The sequence below is a fragment of the Dipodomys merriami genome, unplaced genomic scaffold (assembly GCF_024711535.1).
Source record: "Dipodomys merriami isolate MVZ:Mamm:240054 unplaced genomic scaffold, mDipMer1.0.p SCAF_176, whole genome shotgun sequence".
Classification (NCBI taxonomy): Eukaryota; Metazoa; Chordata; class Mammalia; order Rodentia; family Heteromyidae; genus Dipodomys; species Dipodomys merriami.
The window spans coordinates 1,948,506-1,968,344 of record NW_027203115.1 but is presented as its reverse complement, the minus strand read 5'-3'; the positions used below and the strand labels follow the sequence as shown (position 1 = coordinate 1,968,344).

General features: G+C 48.8%; 1 protein-coding gene across 1 annotated transcript in view; it reads right to left on the bottom strand.

Annotated features, from left to right (window-relative positions):
* Window positions 1-17,088, bottom strand: part of St3gal2 (ST3 beta-galactoside alpha-2,3-sialyltransferase 2) — a 45,544-nt gene extending 28,456 nt beyond the window's left edge. The window contains exon 1 of the mRNA XM_070026272.1: window positions 16,923-17,088. The gene's annotated coding sequence lies outside the window, so the exon portion shown is untranslated. The remainder of the gene's footprint in view (window positions 1-16,922) is intronic.
* Between the last annotated feature and the right edge of the window lie 2,751 nt (window positions 17,089-19,839).

Below are 19,839 nucleotides of genomic sequence, written 5' to 3'. Positions count from 1 at the left end.
GGGTAGCAGTTTAGAGTCTGGAAATCCATTTTGCTTCTGGGCCTTGCCTATTACCAGACAGTTTGCAGAGCTCGTGCTGTAGGCTGGAAACCTGGCTTTCTGGCCAAGGCTCTTATCTACTTATTTCATCAAGACAGTATGACTTCAAAGAATTGTTTGATATTTTTTTCCCCTAAAATCCAGAACCATCTTTCTGCTAACCTACCTAATATACTTCTATCCACAAGGCCAACTTTTTTTTTTTTTTTATCAGTTTCTATTCTTGTGGTCCAGTGGGAGGAAGGAGCCAGGTGGGGAGATTTCTACAGTTCCTGCCAAGATCAGATGTAGAAGAACCACCAGCCTTTTGTTCAACAGCTTGTGGGCTACGCTGGGCCTGAGCACTGTGTTGCTAGACACATAAATTTATTTCAGGACTTACTCAGAATAAGACCACACTCTCAAAAGTCACAGTCCATCAGGCACTGGTGGCTCAGGTTTATAATTCTAGCTACTATGAAATCTGAGGATTACAGTTCAACACCAGCCTGGGCAGAAATATCCATGAGACTCTTATTGTCAATTAGTCAGCAAAAAGCTGGAAGTGGAGTGTGACTAAAGTGGTGGAGAACCAGCTTTGAACAAAAGACCTAAGGCATGTGTATGCACACCTGCGCGCACACGCACACACACACACACACACACACACACACACACACACACACACACACACACGACATGATCATTCTGGGAGACCAAGAAAGGAGGCACTTTTACACAAAGAAAATGAACTCTAGGGGCTGGGAAGGTGGCTCAGTGGTAGAGCGCTTGCCTTGCATGCCTGAGGCCCTGGGTTCGATTCCTCAGCACCACCACATAAGCAAAAAGAAAAAAGCTGGAAGTGGAGCTGTGACTCAAGTGGTAGAGTGCTAGCCTTGAGCTGAAGAGCTGAAGGACAGCGCCCAGGCCCAGAGTTCAGGCCCCACGACCAGACCTCTGCCCCCCGCCACAAAAAAAAAAAAAAGAAAAGAAAATGAGCTCTAGATAGAAAGAGGAAGGTAGGGCAGAGGCAGGGATTCATGGTGGTACAAGTCTTAGAGGGCCTAGACCAGGAAGCAGGTTAACGCTGAGAGGCTGGAGAGTGAGATAAAAGGACCTGTTGAGGTATGCTGGTTCTAGAGATGACTATCTCTAGGGAGTGGTCTGAAATCCTTAGAAATAAACTCATAACCTTTGTCCTATGAGTCAGGCTGCTTCATTTTCTGTACACTTAAGCTTTTTTTTGGTTCTTCTTTAATATTTAGTCATGACTTCTGGAAAGGTCAGTCCGTGGCAGCTATGCTAATGGAAACTGGAAGATGTTGCATCTATGCTTGGTTCAGATGGACATGGAAGCTGTGCTCCCCTCCCCTACTAGTCCCCCTGGAAGTGGAGATAAAGAGAAACAGAGTATAAGGCTGGAGGAGACCAAGGTTGGACTCCTTCTTGGTCACTGTGTCTTCTAGACATCTCCTTTCCAACCAAGACTTTGAAGTTGTAGTTAGAAGCTGGTGCCATCTGATAACTTCCAGTACAAACCCTGCAGGTGGCTTTGGGAAACACCCTGGCCCTGTACCCCACTTTTCACATATAATGTGGTCCCAGGAGGTCGAGTGGGGGAATGCCTGGTGAGCTTGTTTTCACTTCTCTCTGCCTTTGGTTAAGCAATCTTCCTCCTCACTGAGGAGCTGGTAATAAGCTGTGACCCACTTGGGTTGGGCCTGGTTGCTAGGTAATCACTTTGCCACCTCCAGAAAGTGGAAAATAGGCTTCTAAGAGGAGGTACTAAGGGGTCTTCTTGTGTTGCCTCTGACCTTCACTGTCGGTGAGGACAAGCAGGCCGGAGGAAGCCGGGCTCTTTCCTGTGCCCACTGTCTAGTCTCAAGGATGGCTCATGTTTCCTGGACCTGTCTTAAGTTCTAAGTTTCAGGCCAAGATGACACCCATGACAGGCACTGAGGCTCCCAACTCCAGGGGCATGTGGAAGGGAGGCGCACACAGACTTGGGTGCATTATGATGGCCTCCAAGGCACAGGCATTTGTTGTCTGGCTTACTATATACCTCGGAGTTATGAAGGGATTACTAACATGATCATGCTGTCAGGGACTATGTAGGGTAACCTGAGGGTTGGAACCAGTAGGGCCCAGGGCTGGCTTGTTAGCCCCGTGCCTTTTCTTGTGGGGCTGGACTGTTCCCATACCATGTGTGCCTCCAAATTAACCCTTTACCACAAATGATAAACGAGTACTGGCTGTGTAGATAGTTGGATGTCTGGGTAAATCATACTTCTCCCAGTGTAATACAGAAAGCACAGCAGCCGTAGAGACATATCCTGACCTGGACCCTGTATGAAACATTGAGAGAACATCCTCAAAGCTGAGATGACAGGGAGACAGTCCAACCCAAGAGCAGGATTCAGGCAAAGTAAAGCCAAGTTCTGTTTGTTGAAGCCAAGAGGTCTCTCTTCTCTGATGAATCCAGTAACCACACCAACCACCCAGCAGATTGCCTGGTGCCACAGGAGGAAGCAGCCCCTCGCTCTGCCTGTGCCAAGTCCTTTCTCTCCTGCCCGCTCCTTTTTCTTGTAATCCAGGGAATGAATCACTCTTTGTGGATGAGCAGCCAGGGCAAGGAAGTGGTTCCTCCCTTAAACGCCAGAACCTCAGCCTGAAGAATCACCAGCCTGCAAAGCAGACTAGTCTCACTTCCTCTACCTACTGATCTAGGGATCTCAGTCACATTCTTCAACCTCTATTTTCAGATCTGTACAAGGAATGAATGATTCATTGTTGCCAAGTTCCAATTTACATGCTAGCATTCAGTTTTCAACAAAGTAAATAATGGCAGTAAACCCTATTAGTTTTTCTATAGTGGTTTTTCATGATACATCAAGCTATCACAAGGTCTCCCTGCATCCAAAAATCACACTAGGCACTGTTTCAACATGTCTCAACACAGGATTTCTTGGGCAAGGGATGTTGCTCAGTGGTAGAACATGTGGTATATGCAAGGCCCTGGGTTTGATCCCTGGCACTGAAAGAACAAAAACAAAACAAACAAACAAAACCCACACAATATCTTCAAAGTGAGGAACAAGTCAATTTTCCTTTAAGGAACCATTTCAACCCAAACGATTGCCTCTGTACCACATGCCAGGTCCAGCCAATGAGAGCACCAAATACATCCATGCCAGCGCTTGGGCCAGAGCTGAAGTATAGCTCCATCTCAGGGGTCCCTGTAGGAATACAGGAAAGGGTGCTGGGAGGGATGGAGGTGGCATTTTCCTTGTGTTAGAGCAGTCATTTCACAAGGGATGTGAAACAGTAGATTCCTTTAGTTAAGGGGCACTTTGAGAGGGACTTCTGACCTCTATAACTGAAGAAGTTCAGCTGATATAATCTTACATACGTGTCCAACCATCTTCCATTTCTTGGTAAATTCTGGAAAATCCCTTACCATGTCACTTCCCATCTAACATAAAAAGGCTTGAAACTTGGAACCTCTTGGAACTTCTGCTTAAAACTACTATCTTTGGGGCTGGGAAGGTGGCTCAGTGGTAGAGTGCTTGCCTTGCATGCATGAAGCCCTGGGTTTGATTCCTCAGCAGCACATAAGCAAACAAAAAAAAGCCAGAAGTGGCACTGTGGCTCAAGTGGTAGAGCGCCAGCCTTGAGCTGAAGAGCTGAGGGACAGCGCCCAGGCCCAGAGTTCAGGCCCCATGACCGGACCCAAAAAAAACAAAAAACAAAAAAACTACTATCTTTGCAAGGCACTGGTGGCTCATGCCTGTAATCCTAGCTACTAAGGAGGCTGAGATCTGAGGAATGCAGTTCAAAGCCAGCCTGGGCAGGAAAGTCTGCGAGACTCTGCAATTAACCACAAGAAAACCAGAAGTGGCGCTGTGGCTCAAGTGGTAGAGCACTTTCCTTGAGCTGAATAGCTCAGGGACAGCACTCAAACCCAGAGTTCAAGCCCCATGACTGACCAAAAAAGAAAAAAAAAATTTCCCATCTTTGATTAGGTCAACCTGGCTCAGAGGCCCACAAAAGCAGAAATGGCCTAGGAGCCCACACTCTGGGATTCCCAGCAGTGTTTCAGTTATGGTTAGATCTGAAGTTCTTCTCTAGCCAGGAACAGCGCCCACATGTGCAGTCTGTTAAGGAGGCTCTGAAATGCACGGCCTTCCAGGGAGATCCACTGCCAGAATCCCCAACCACAGAAAAGACTCAATAAGGAAGAGCTAGCTGGGTGCTAATAACTCATGCCTGTAATCCTAGCTACTCAGAAGGCTGAGATCTGAGGATTACAGTTTGAAGTCAGCCCAGGAAGGAAAGGCCATGAGATTCTCATCTCCAGTTAATCACTTAAAAGCAGGGAATGAAGTTGTGGCTCAAAGTTGTAGAGGTTTAGCCTTGAGACAAAAAGCTCAGGGACAGCACCCAGGCCCTGAATTCAAGCCCTACAACAACAACAAAAAAAGGGAGAGCTATGCCTTTTACGGTCTAACCATACCTTAAATGAAGAAGTCAGGAAATGGAATGCAACAGGAAATCAGGACTCTGGGTTCTATTCCTTGTTTTGCAATGTGGGGGCTAGGAAGTTGTAATGTTTCCAAAACTGCTTTTCAACCTGTAAGAATCACTCCCTTGAATGCTAGTCTCATCTAACTTCTGGATATTACTGCAAAGATGACGTCACTTAACAGAGTACCTCAAATTCAACCCGTCTCAAACAAACTCACACATTTATCTGAGCCTCTCAAGCCCAGATCTCCTGTATTTCTAATTTCTGAGAAAAAGACAACATCATCAATCCCACCCTGAAACATAGAGTCATTGGTAATGGCCCTTCCCTTGGCCAGTCAAAGAGACCAGATTTGTTTTGTTTTGTTTTTCCCATCCTGGAGCTTGAGCTCAGGACCTGAGCTTTTATGCTCAAGGCTAGCACTCTACCACTAGAGCCACAGCGCCACTTCCAGCTTTTTTGCAGCTAATTGTAGATAACAGTCTTACAGACTTTCTTGCTCAGGCTGGCTTAGATCTCAGCTTCCTGAGTAGATAGGCATGAGCCACCTACCAGCACTTGGCCTAATTGATTTTTATCACCCACATCTCTTTTCATCTTTCATCTTTCAATTTCCCTACAACCATCTACAGCCATCCATTCTATCCAAGGAGACCCTTCAAGCAGGGAAGCCTTCTAATTTCTTCTCCACAGGAAAGCTCAAGTAATCATCATAAACACAAATCCTCCCATCAGACCCCTACCCCACAACTCTGCCCAACATAACAGCCGGAACTTCCAGGTTCTGGGGCAAAGAATGTACTCCTCAAATTCCCACATGTCCCCCAGGTTTGCCTGGCTATGTAGTAGTGAAACTTTAAGACCAAAATGAAAAAGGCAGGTCTGAGAGTCTGCTCAAACCAGGGCCTTAATATCTCTCTCCCGGAGTAGTTGTAAATCCTGGGGTAGGGTTTAGAATTGGTCCAGTCTTGCCATGATTGTCTCCCCCCGCCACACAGACACCCAGTGCAGACCTCAAATGAGAAAGAGAACTAGCAGTTAGGGAGGGGAAACCCAGCTGGGGTGAAGCCAGGGCTTGAGTATTTCAGGAAGAGCTGATGGAGCCAGAGCCACACAGCAAAGTGTGAGGAGCCATGGGGCTGCCCAGAGCAGGCAGCTGCCTGCGTGTAAAAACCCGAGGAGTCTATCTTGTTCCTTTTATCACAGTGACCCCTTGGCCACCTAGCAGGCAGCAAAGACCAAACCTCCCACACTTCTAGGCAGGCCCAATCCTTAGTAGCCAAACCAGCCTGGCTATATAGGAAAGCCTGTCCCTTCTCCCTGCCTGGGTGGGATTGGGGACCCATTTCTAGCCAGATCCTTTAGATCTACCCCTCCTCCTTGGACAATGACAAAAAATGCTTGTTTTTGTTTTTATGATAGTGGTAAGACTGATGTGAGAACTCAGAGCCTTGTGCAATCACTCTCTCATCTGAACCATCTGCCAGCCCCAAGAACCCTTCTGCTATTGTCTCCTCAGGATCTCTGATACTCCTGCCTCTTCTAGTTAAGCCTTTGCATCTGGATATATGTGGGCTTTTCCTCACCAGCTTCCTTCTCTCCTTTATTATAAGACCCTACCCTGCCCCTCTCAAGCTGGCTCTCAAATCCTAGCAGCTATGATCAGCCTGTAAGCTCACCCCCTTCCCTACTCTGGCTAGAGTAAAGCTCAGGATAGAAGTGGGGTATAGGAACTTGGAACAAGAAAACAAGAAACCCTACCAACCCTCTCCCCAGGATCTAGTGGGTGGCCAGTGTAAGAAGAGAGGCTAGGGCTGGAAATGTGGCTTAGTGGTAGAGTTGCTTGCCTAGCATGCATGAAGCCCTGGATTCAGTTCCTCAGTACCATATAAACAGAAAAAGCTGGAAGTGGCACTGTAAGCTCAGGAACAGTGCCCAGGCCCTGAGTTCAAGCCCTAGGACTGGCAAAAAAGGAGGAGAAGGGAGAGGAGAAAGAGGAGGAGGAGGAGGAGGAAGAGGAGGAGGAAGAAGAGGAGGAGGAGGAGGAGGAGGAGGAGGAGGAAGAGAAGAGGCCAGATGGGTGTTTCTACCTGACCTAGGACAGAGTAGTGGGAGCAAGGTTTTAAAGGAGGAGGAGGAGAAGGACTTGACCACAATGGGGAAACAGGAGTCTCTGTTCTCCAGAAACGCCAGAGCTTGGCTGACTTCTGCTTAATGATCCAAGCAGGTTAGGAGAAAGGTCAAACCAACCTCCAGATGTCTGGACCACCACACATAGGTATCTTGGACCCAGCTCTACTTCTGTCTTCAGAATGCAGCACTGTCCAGTGAACTAAGTAGATTTGAGGGGGAAAAAATCCCTTAGCCATCTTTTCCTTGTTTTTGGTGGAACTCGGATTTGAACTTTGAGTTGTACACTTCCAGGGATGATGCCCTACTCTTTGAACCATGCCTCCAATTATTTTTGAGATAAGAATCCTTGACTGGGGGCTGGGAAGGTGGCTTAGTAGTTGAGTGCTTGCCTTGCATGCATGAGGCCCTGGTTTGATTCCTCAGCACCATATAAACAGAAAAAGCCAGAAGTGGCACTGTGGCTCAAGTGGTAGAGTGCTAGCCTTGAGCTGAAGAGCCAGGGGACAGTGCCCAGGCCCAGAGTTCAGGCCCCACAATCCACACACAAAAAACAATCCTTGACCAACTATCTCCCTGTTCCTCATTTCATGAGACACTTCAAGTGTCTCATTCACTGGAAGAACCTGAATTGGGGTCTCCATTCCTCTTAGTTATCTCTTCTAGAAACACTAGCTACCCATAGTGAACACCAGATGTGCTCTGCTGAGCTAGGCTGGGACCCGGATCCAATCAGCCAATGGCCTTTATGGTCAAGAAGGAAGTAAGAAGATATCACACTGTTCCTGAGAATATCAACACATTGCGTGGAGAAGCTTGCCCCTGCCTTTTCCATCCAGCCACAATCTTTGGTTTGTTGTCCCCGCTTCTCACGAAAACTTTCATTTCCTCTCACACTCTCATTCCGAGACACCATCTGCTTCAAACAAATGGGATTGCTTTTCTAGGGGAAGAGGAAGGTCTAAACCTGGGACTCAAACTCAGTACCTGACACTTTCACTCATCGGCTGCCACACCTCCAACCTATTAACTGCAATTGGGTGGGAATAGAGGTTAGGAGGAGCCCCATTCATGGAACAAGGGAGGCTCAATATCTACTAGTGCCCCTTTCAAAGTCAAAAGATTCCTGCAAAGGAAGCAAGAGGAAATAGGGTAGGGGAAGGACACACAGGAGTGGGGTGGAGTGGTGGGGTGACACGAACAAGAAGATCCCCATCTCACCCCTGTAATCCCTTACCTAGGCCTGTTCCACCTCTCATCCACCCCTGCTCACTACAAGCCCCACCCCTTCCAAATTCCCCTTAACCACAAACACAAATAACTTGTTGATTTTTCCTTGGCAGAGTTGTTCCCTGTAGACCAATTAGCTATTTGCATTTGTTGCTGATTTTCTTCCTTTGAAGGCTGTTGACCTGCTAAGGCTGGGAGGATTCAGAACTAAAGATATAGTGTGGAGCAGTAGGGGTTCCCAGCTCATATCTCATTATCCCTTGAGACCCACCATGCTGCTCTTTCAGAAGCAGGAAAGACCTGTTCACCTGAGAATGGCCTCAAGCCCTAACCACACAGCAGAAAGGTCTTCTGGGCAGAGAAACCCTGGTCTGCTGGACAGAGAACAATGTTCTAGAAGCAGGAGAGCCAGGTCCTGCTAGCTCTCTTTCCACCTCAGCAGAAATCACCCTCTGGATTCATCCTGTCTTAGCCTGAGGGAAGAGGCTAAGTTAAGCCCACTGGTAAATTATTTTTTTAACATCTCATATCAGTATTACCATTTTTTTTTGGGGGGGGGGTCTGGTCATGAGGCCTGAACTCTGGGCCTGGGCGCTGTCCCTCAGCTCTTCAGCTCAAGGCTAGTGCTCTACCACTTGAGTCACAGCACCACTTCCGGCTCTTTTCTTTTTGCTTATGTGGTGCTGAGGAATCAAACCCAGGGCCTCAGGCATGCAAGGCAAGCGCTCTACCACTGAGCCACTTTCCCAGCCCCAGTATTACCATTTTTATAAATAAAACTTTAGCATCCATCCAAAAACAACTTCACTATCTATATCACGCCTGTAATCCTAGCTACTCAGGAGGCTGAGATCTAAGGATCATGCATGCTTCAAAGCCAGCCTGGGCAGGAAAGTCTGAGAGACTCTTATCTCCAATAAACCACTCAGAAAACCGGAAGTGGTGCTGTGGCTCAAGAGGTAGAACACAGGCCTTGAGCTGAAGAACTGAGGGACAGCACCCAGGCCCAGAGTTCAAGCCCCATGATCGACCGAAAAAAAAAATCCTATTTTTTTTCTCTAGATTCCCTCATCTCTTGTCTCCTCTATTAGGGAATTCAGGGGAAATGGCCCTTTTCACTCCATGAAGATAACCTTCTGCTCTGGGAATCTGTAGAGATAATGGGCCCGTCAGCATGCCCCACCTGAGTGGACCCTGCGCCTTCCTTCCTCCCATTCGAAAGGCTTTTTTTTTTTTTTTTTTTTTTTTTTTTTGTCGGTCGTGGGCTTGAACTCTGGGCCTGAGCGCTGTCCCTCAGCTCTTCAGCTCAAGGCGAGCGCTCTACCACTTGAGCTACAGCGCCACTTCCGGTTTTCTGGTGGTTTATTGGAGATAGGAGTTTCACGGTCTCTCCTGCCCGGGCTGGCTTTGAACCGCGATCCTCAGATCTCAGCCTCCTGAGTAGCTAGGATTACAGGCGTGAGCCACCAGCGCCCGGCTCGAAAGGCTTTTCTAGAAAGTTGGGGTGTCCCAAAGCCCAGTTTACATCCTAGAGCCCTAGGTGAGATCTGCAATGGCAACATGAATGCTAGACTGACAATATGTTGTAATTACAATAATGACTTATAAATAAGCAACAAGAAATACTTGAGACAGCTGTCTGGGGACACAGGCAGGTGTCCCTAGTGAGTCAGACACAACTGGAGAAAAGTATGCTTTCCCCAGATGCAGGCTCAAACTTCAGACTCTTTTCTTGGGAAATGTGACTGGGAGATGTCTCTCCAAGTTAGAGTTAGGACTGAGAAAGCGTGCAGGGCAGAGAGGGAAGGAAGTGCAGGTTGCAGGAAGTGCAGGTTGCAGGAAGTACAGGTTGCAGGAAGTACAGGTTGCAGGAAGTACAGGTTACAGGGGGTGGGGCCAGGCCCTTTTGTTGGTAAGGGGTGGGGGATGAGAGGGAAGGATGGGACATGGGAACTAAGAGAAGCAAAGAGGAAGGCAGGCCACTCCCCCCCCCCCCCACACACACACACCACTCCAGGCTGAGGTGCAGAATGAAGAAATGTAATGGGACTGATTAGGCCTCAAAGCCCCAGGTGTTTTCAGAATGTAGAGGGTCCCTAGGGCTAATGGACCATCTCCTCAGGATTGAGCCCTAAGCCAGATCCCCACTCACCCCCATCACCCAGACATCCCAAAGCCCAGGTCCAGCCAATGGAGTGTCTGGATTGGAATATGATACTGACTTTCCCAGCCTCTTTAGAATCAGGCCCCTCTTTTCCATTTCTACTGCCAAGAGTCTTTTTCCATTAGTACAGCCTTTACTGCATCTGAGCCCTATCTAGTTTTCTGCAACTTCCCTCCCTCCTCTCTCTGTCCCTATGACCCTGACATACCCCGCCACATAGCAGTCTGTCCTTGGCCAGCTTGGAAACTTGTCACACTAATTAACCCCTTGCTACCTGTCAACACATATCCTTGTCTATCACCTGTCTGGATTGATCTCTTGCAACATCAACTCTATAGTGTCCATTTCTTCTTCCTCTAGGCACTTTTAATTCTGGAGACAGTTTGGAAGGACTGCCAACATGCCACCCATCTTTCTCTCACCAAGGAAGACACCTGGCCCAGACTGGGCCAACCAGACATTTCCTTTCTGGCATGTAAATCGCAAGCTGTGAGTGACAAGATCATTGGGCAAAGCCGGAGCAGATTTATCCCGATGACAGTGGTATGCTCATGAGGTTCCAGAAGTCCCCACTCTGAGACTCTGGAAAGGATGGAGATTCCAAGTCACGCCTCTGATTTTGGTCATTGTCTTCTCCACAATACCCAACATAGGTCCAGGTTCAAAAAAGATCAACAAGCCTGGCTCTGGTGGCTCACATCTATAATCCTAGCTACTCAGGAGGCTGAGATCTGAGGATCTCAGTTCAAAGCCAGCCTGAACAAGAAAAGCCATGAGACTCTTCTCTCCAACAAGCCACCAGAAAACTGGAAGTGGTCTGTGGTTCAAAATGGTAGAGCACTAGTCTTGAGTGAAAGAGCCCAGGGACAGTACCCAGATCCTGAGTTCAAGCCGTATGACTCACAATTTTTTTTTTTTTTAAAGATCACTAAACTTTTGGGGGTGGATGATCCCAAAGGACAACGCTAGGCTTGCTGGGTAAGACAGTCAGTAGCTAAGGAGCAAAGGGCATACAGAAAGACCAGTGTTTGAATTCTAGATCCTGCTAATAGATGTCTGAATGTGGCAAGTCTCATAGATCCTGTATATCTCAGCTTTTCATCTATGGGATAGAGACTCTCATCCCTTTGGCCTGGGGCAGGCAAGGGCCTGGCTTAGCTTCTGCTTTGCTGTGTCCATCTTTTCCCAAAGCTTTGGTTCCTCAATGTCCTGGTTGGTCATAAGGCCTCTCTTTAAAGAACAATGGAGCTATGGTTACAGTGGGACTGGCAGCTCGGGCAATACAAGTCAGGCCTCTCATTAACCTAGCCAAATCTGGGCAGCATCACAATGAAAGAAAAAGGCCAAACTAGTGCAGCAAAAGAGTATGGGATAGGAGAAGTAGGGTGGAAAGAAGTCTCTTAAAATTTTATATATGGCTGAGTACCAGTGGCTCATGCCTGTAATACTAGCTATTCTGGAGTCTGAGATCTGGGGATCATAATTTGCAGCCAACTAAGGCAAGAAAGTCTATTAGACTTTTCTCTTCTATTAACTACCAAAATGCTGCAAGTGGAGCTGTGGCACAAAGGGCAGAATGCCAATGGCCTTAAGTTCAAACTCCAGGACAGCACAAAATGAAAGGAAAGGAAAGAGGGAAAAAAGGAAAGGAAGAAAGAAAAAGAAAGGAAGGAAGGAAGGAAGGAGGAAGGAGCCTTATATCTGAGCCTGTAATCCTAGCTACTTGGGAGGAAGTTATTGAGGGTGGGAAGTCTCAGTTCAAGCAGAGCCAAGGCACAAAGATAAAGTGCAAGAGACTCCATCTTTATCAGTGGCTGGAGCACTGGCAGCACCTGTTATTCCATCTGTGGAGAGTGCAGTTGTAGGAGGATACGCAAAGCCTGCTTGGGCATAGAGCAAGACCCCATCCTGAAAATAACTAAGACAGCCAGATACTGGTGGCTCACATCTGTGATCCTAGATACTCAGGAGGCTGAGATCTGAGCATCATAGTTCAAAGCTAGCCTGGGCAAGAAAAATCTATGAGACTCTTAGTTCCAATTGGCCAGCAAAATGCCAGAAGCAGAGCTATGGCTCAAGTGGTAGAATATCAGCCTTGAGCAAAAAAGCTGAGGGATAGAATCCAGGCCCAGAGTTCAAGCCCACACATGCTTGTACACTTTCGCAAACACACACACACACACAAAGACCGAGGAGTTGATGCAAATTCTAGGCTCAACCCAGACTGGCTGAAAACCTGTAATTCCATTCAGCAATCAGTGCATTCTTTTTTGGTCTGTAGTGGGGCTTGAACTCTGGGCCTGGGCGCTGTCCCTCAGCTCTTCAGCTCAAGAGTAGAACTCTACTACTTGAGCCACAACACCGCTTCTGGCTTTTTCTCTTTATGTGGTGCTGAGGAATCAAACCTAGGGCCTCATGAATGGGAGGCAAGGACTCTACCACCGAGCCACCTTCCCAGCCCCCAAGCAATCAGTGCTTTAACCATCTCTCCAGGGGATGTTAAGGCTTGCTCCAGTTTGAAGAACCTTGTCCTAAGGCAGGAAGTGCAGCCCTGAGTTCAAGCCTTGGTAAAACCTTCCCCCCTCAAAAAAAGAAAGAAAGAAAGAAAGAAAGAAAGAAAGAAAGAAAGAAAGAAAGAAAGAAAGAAAGAAAGAAAGAAAGGAAGGAAGGAAGGAAGGAAGGAAGGAAGGAAGGAAGGAAGGAAGGAAGGAAGGAAGGAAGGAAGGAAACCTAAGAAAGAAAGAAAGAAAGAAAACCTAAGAAAGAAAGAAAGAAAGAAAACCTAAAGTTTTCTCCCCTATTTTCATAGTTGTGAATAATCTATTTCAGCCAGGCATCAGTAACTCACATCTGTAATCCTAGCTATTAAGGAGGCTGAGATCTGAGGATCATGGTTCAAAGTTAGACTGGACAGGAAAGTCCATGAGACTCTTATTTCTAATTAGCTAGCAAAAAGCTGGGAATGCATTTATGACTCAAGTGGTAGAACACCATCCTTAATTAGAAAATGCTAAGGGACAGTGCTCAGGCCCTAAATTCAAGACCCAGGGCTAGTGCACGCACACACGTGCACACACACATGCACACACATGCATGTACACACAGGCACATATACACAATCTATTTCAACAGAATTTATCTTTTTTTGGGGGGGAGGGGGTCCGGTCATGGGGCCTGAACTCTGGGCCTGGGTGCTGCCCCTCAGCTCTTCAGCTCAAGGCTACCACTTGAGCCATAGCACCACTTCTGGCTTTTTTTTTTTTTTTCCTGCTTATGTGGTGCTGAGGAATTGAACCCAGGGCCTTGTGCATGCAAGGCAAACACTCTACCACTGAGCCACCTTCCCAGCCCCAGAATGTATCTTTTTAACCTAACTCTATCCTGCTAATATCAACCCCAAGAGAGTCTATTTCTATTCCCTGACTCTTGTTCAAGAACTCTAAACCTTTCATCATGAGATCCTCTACACTGTTCCTGAGCTTCTTTTGCTTAAGGATAGTACTCTACCACTTGAGCCACAGCACCATTTCCGACTTTTTCTGTCTATGTGGTATTGAGAAATCAAACCCAGGGCCTCGTGCATGCTAGGCAAGCACTGTACCACAAAACCACATTCCCAGCTAAGATCCTTTGCTTCTTTACCAAGCACCGACTATGTACCAAGCTATATATCAAAGACTGAGCAAATACAGAGATTTCAGCAAAGACTGGGCAAATGTGGGTACTTCAGCAATGAGGACACATCTAAAGCATCTCCACAGCTGGGTACTGGTGGCTCATGCCTGTAATCTTAGCTATTTAGGAGGCTGAGATATGAGGATCATGGTTCAAAGCCAGCCCAGGCAAGAAAGTCCGTGAGATTTATCTCCACTAGAAAACCACTAGAAAACTGGAAGTGGCGCTTGGCTCAAGTGATAGAATGCTAGCCTTGAGCTGAAGAGCTCAGTGACAGTGCCCAGGCTCAGAGTTCAAGCCCCAAGACCAAAAAAAAAGTATCCCTACAGCCCAACTGGGTCAAAATCAAGTGCAGAATGTATTATAGAACAAGACAGAGGAATCTGTTTGCCACCCCTGTCCCTAGATCCTACTCCCATAAAGAGAGAATGCCAGTTAATGTCATTCATACAAACAAGGTTAACTAGACCTTGGCTCCAACCAGCCCAGTTCCTGGAATGGAAAGAATGCTTCTAGGTTCCCCTCCCCTTAACAACCTAACCCACCTTGATTGTTGAAGTAAAGACTGACCCTCAAAACAGATAGGTTGTAATCTGGCTCTGACTGGCAACACCACGGGCTTGAGGTAAACCCTGCCTTTTGCACATGCTTACAGTAAACTCCACCGGTGTGTGCTCTGGTATGACAGTACAATCCTTTTGTGTAGTACAATCCCATTGGTCACCTGCACATGACCAGGCTTGACCTCATGGATTTTGCCTTTAAAAACCAAAGAATGGGGACTGCTCGGGGTTGCAGCATCAGCTCCCAAGCCTGTCCTGCCACCCTGACCCGTAACTGTAGGGACCTTCTCAATAAAGTTGCTTCTTTATTAACAAAAAGAGAGAGAGAGAGAGAGAGAGAGAGAGAGAGAGAAAATGCTAGCTGTCCTCCGCACACCCCCAACCCTGCCGTTATACTTTCAGACTTCTCCAAGACTGGAGAATATGATTCTATGCTAGAGCACTGTAGCCAGACTCTGAAATTACTGACCCTCACCTTGAGGCTGGATTTGAGCGAAGTGCTCCAGGCCACTCATAGTGGTTCCCGTGTGTGTGTGTGTGTGTGTGTGTGTGTGTGTGTGTGTGTGTGTGTGCACATGCGTGTGTGTGCATGCGAGCACACACACGTGCACATGCACTATGTGAAGAAGGGAGGGTTGAAGCAGTCTCACTATGGACCCCAGGCTGGCCTTAACATCTCAATCTTCTGCCTTAGCCTCCAGTTCTGGGATACAGGTGTCTGTAGTTCTTGTGGTCTTCAAAACTAGCTGTGTGTAGGGCTTTGGGCTCAGAAAGTGTCCAGGGGTCCAGGAGCCAGGGAGCATGCCACAGCACTTCACAGTGAACACTGCAGGGCACGCCCCAGGCCCCTGGCAGGCTTGCACTTCACAATGCACTCTCAGCACGCTCACTCAGCCGGGCCCTGGCAAGCTGGCGGGGTGTGTGCACATGCAGACATAACATGCTCACAGACAGTTGGCCCCCTGGCCTCCTTTCCTCCATTCTCAAGTTACAAGGTTAAAAAGCATCCTACTCACAGCCAGGGGAGGAGGAATGGGGGCAGGGGGTGCAGAAGCAAGGAACCATGTGGTTCAGATCAAGTCTGCTCACCCTCCAAACTCTTGGTCATCACCTCTTTTCTTGATGGCTCACCGGTTTCCCTCCCTCTCTTTTCTCCTTTATCTTAAGAAATTGGGGGGAGGGGTGGAGTAGAAAGGGACAACCCAAAGGAAAAATCTGCTGAAGGAAGATGACAAAACAAAAGGCTGATTTATGCAGTCAAGTCTGTGTGCTCTCTCTCTCTCTCTCTCTTCTTGAATTCACCAACTACAGACACTGTGGCTTCCTCCACAAAGCCCTCCACAGAGCACCTAGCACACATCCCAACCCCACAAGAGGCACAGAGTTAGCAACAAAAGCTAGATGAGACTTGGGGTGTGGTCTCCCAGAGTGTGCTAAAGCCACCATCTCCATAAAGTTAGGTGGTCTCTTTCATCCCCAAAGGACTTACAAGCCTATCACTTTACAAAAGGGGCGGCCAGCCCCTTTTTCTTTGTCCCAAAGAGAAAGCAGAAGTGTGGGTCCTACTTCCTAGGTGCTCCACAATGGGTGCCCCGGATTCCCCACCTCCCCCAGTGGCTTTGGCTGAAAGAGCCACAGCAACTCCCTTTCTGCCACCAGCACCATCCCCCCCCCCCCTTGCAGCACCACCTTAGCCTCTGTTCTACAGTCCTTTGCGCAGCTGGAAAGCAAGAGGCAAGATGGGAGATGGATGCAGCTGGCCAGAGATGTAAACGGAAAAGCTAAGTTGAGCAAGCAGCAATGGGGACGGATGCCTCCTCGCTAGGAGGAGGGTTTTTCTAAAGAAGAGGAAGCACCAGAAGTGGTGGAGGAGCTAAAGGAGACTAAAGTGAAGCTCAGCCCGGGAGGCTGGGAAGTTTGGTCCAGTCGCCGGCAAATGACGGGAAGGAGGAAATGAATCCTCCGTTCCACAGCAAGGAAGGGGCAGAAGAGACAAGGGAAAGAGCCCACGCCAGCGTCCTCGGGATCTGGAGTCTTGGTCGAGTTTCTGGTTTGCACCATGCCTCAGTTACTTCAAAGTAATAAGGAGGTCAAGCTGCCAGGTCTTATCAGACAGAATTGGGCCACAGAGTGTTGCTCGGGGGCAGTGCCAGGTAGGGGCAAGAGGGTAGAGGTGCCAACGGTGCAGATCGCCTGTGGCCGGCAGGAGTGTGGCCGGGGGGGGGGGGGGGTCCAGGTGGAGCTAGGGCTGGAGCAACCCGAGGCTGGAGATACGAACGAGGGAGTGGACTGGAAACGGGGACTGGGGCAGGGAGCTCTTCCAGGACTGGGACCGGGGGGGGGGGGGGGGGCCGACACGGAACCGGGAGCGCCGGGAAGGCTAGGGGCAGCTGGATGTGCAGATGCAAAAGGCGGGGATCCGGATCGAGGCCAAGGCTAGAGGACCCCCGCCCACACGGCGCCCAGACCCCGGGGAAGTTGCCCGGCTGGACCAGCCTGGTCTGGGCCGCTGGGCCGAGCCCGCTGCCCGCGCGCAAAGATGGTTCGGGGCAGCATGGGGCCCGGGGCGCCCCTCACCCCGCCCGCCCGCCCGCCCGCCCTCATCACGCCCGCGCACCTCAGTCAGCGCTGGGCGCCGCGCGGGCCATGCTCGCCGCTCCTCGCTGCCGCCTCCGCCCGTGCAGAAAGCCGCCACCGCCGCCACCCGCGTCCGGTCCCGTTAGCTCCGCGGCTCTCCAGTCCGCCCGCCGCGGGCCAGTCCCGCCCTTGCTGGCCCTGCCCTCTCCGAGCGCCACGGCCGCCGCCTCAGCCCGGCCCCTCCCCCCACCCCTCCGGACCCCTCCCCCCACCCCTGCCGGGCTGAAGGAAAGGGTGGGGGAAGGGGGCGGGTGCCCCCTCCCCATTCACATCCTCCCGGCCTCTCCCCTCGCTTCTGTCTCTCACGCGCGCGCGCATGCTGGGATATGGAGTCCAGTGGGCCGCCGAACTGCTGGCGGCGCTCCGCATCATGAACTACCACACCCAGAAGGCACTGCGTGTTCACACACCCCCAGGGATTATGGGCTTTGTAGTTCACCTCGGACTCAAGGGGCTAGGGCACGGGAGTGGAGGGAATCTGAGTTCAATGGAGGCCGGGCTCAGCCGAAGCCTTGGAGTGTGGGATGCCCTGGGACCTGGATACCTACCTAGATCCTTAGAAGGAAGCGAGGATGCTCTTGCGCCGGGGGGCCGGTTGCTGCCCAGCCTAGCTAACGAGGACTGTTGACATTGCATCTAGTCAAAGAGCCACGACCTAAGCCAACTGGGTTCATGCCCTGGCGCTGCCAACCAGAGCAGCGGTGAGGCTGCTGCGTCCACACCGAAGATGAGAGGACTCCTAGCAGCGGTGTGGATCCGGGGTTCCTCACCCGTGAACACCCAAAACCCTCACCCACTGGGGCATCTGGTCGTTCCATGTCTGCCTCTCCCCACCCTCTTTCCTCGCCTTCACTTCCTATGTTTAGGGTAAAGTGCACTTGTTTTAAATATTTTTCCTTGTCTTTCTTAGCAAGTCCTTTTCTAATCTGCCAATTCTAGCTCCATACATCCATGAAGCATCTATTGTTGGCTCCTTCACCCTGGTCCAGGCTTCTCCCCACTCCTGGCATTGTGCATTACTGTTTCTCAAACTTTGTGTGTATGTGATCTCTCTGAGAGCCTGTTCAAATAGACTGCTACCTCTACACACACACACACACACACACACACACACACACACACACACACACACACACAGTTGCTTCTGGTTTATTAGCTGTAGCCTGGGCCCCAGAATCTGCATTTCTAACAAGTTTCCAGAAGATACTGATGCTGAGAACCACAGTCGTTGGTGTTAGTTCTGGCATTGTCCTTCTAGAGTGGCCCTGATGTGGGATAGATAATGATATCTGAAAAGCCAGGCCACTGAAAGGCCAGGGTTTGCTTTGTAGCACAAACTAGTCTCAAACTTCCCAGCTTCCTACCTCTGCCTTCCAAGTGCAGAGATTACAGGCATGCACCACTTTACTCACTTAAGAATAATCTTTTTTTCTAGATTGTAAAATTTTTTGTAGGCATCGGGGACTCAAACCAGGTATCTGAAGCTTCATGCTCATTGGTAGGTACCCTACTGACCATCTCTCTAACCCCTGGAATTATCTTTTTAATAGGAAAAAAAAAAAAGCAAGTGAACTCAGTAAGCAAGATACCATGTAAGCCATCCAACTGAAAGCTGTGTCAGATTTTAAATACCCTAAAGTAGAACTGATACTATGTTGCAAAAAAAAAAAAAAAGGTATTTTCAGGGGCTGGGAATGTGGTTTAGTGGTAGAGTGCTTGCCTAGCATGCATGAAGCTCTAGGTTCCGATTCCTCAGCACCACATAAACAGAAAAGGCCAGATGTGGTGCTGTGGGAAGAGTACTAGCCTTGAGCAAAAGAAGCTCAGGGACAGTGCCAAGGCTCTGAGTTCAAGCCCAAGGACGCAATAATAATAATAATAATAATAATAATAATAATAATAATAATAATAATAATAATAATAAGAAGAAGAAGAAGAAGAAGAAGAAGAAGAAGAAGAAGAAGAGTGAAAAAAGAGCTGGAGGCACCAGCCTAACAGAGAGCAGCCACGAATCAAACTCCAGTACTATCCAAACAACAACACCTAACTAAAAGTTATATCACTGTTTCTAATAGCCCAAGGCCATATCTCTAGCATGACCTGAAGTGTCTCACTGAGAAAACTCAAAGCTGGCAAAAAATTCACTGTTGCTTTGAATCAATACCTGACCATCAGCCTCTGCCCATAGTTTTCTTTAAAGCTTAAAGGGCTTGCAATTGTAAATCCTTGCTCTTTGCTCAGTCCCTTTGAGATATCTATGATATTTAAATCTACAACTTTTCAAAGACCTGAAAGCCATTCCCTTAAAAATGTTATTTCCAGGAAGGATAGGGAATATCTCCCGGTCCACATGGAAAGTTAGACTCTTCACTAATAGCTGAGCCCCTGCCTGCCTCCTTCCCTACTTTGCTCCCTTTAAAGCACCCTGTATAGGCCAGGCACTGGTGGCTGACACCTATAATCCTAGCTACACTCAGGAGTCTGAGATTAGAGGATTGTGGTTCAAAGCTAGCTTGGGCAGGAAAGTCTGTGAGATTCTTTTTTTTTTTTTTTTTTTTGGTCATGAACTCTGGGCCTGGGCACTGTCCCTGCGCTCTTCAGCTCAAGGATAGCACTCTACCGCTGAGCCACAGTACCACTTCCAGTTTTCTAGTGGTTTATTGGAGATAAGAGTCTCATGGAGTTTCCTGCCCGGGCTAACTTTGAATCGTGATCCTCAGATCTCAGCCTCCTGAGTAGCTAGGATTACAGGCATGGGCCACCAGCACCTGGCTTTGAGACTCTTATCTCCAATGAACCACCAGAAAAACAGAAGTGGCACTGTGGCTCAAGTGGCAGAGCGCTAGCCTTGAGCTGAAGAGCTGAGGGACAGAACCCAGGCCCAGAGTTCAAACCCC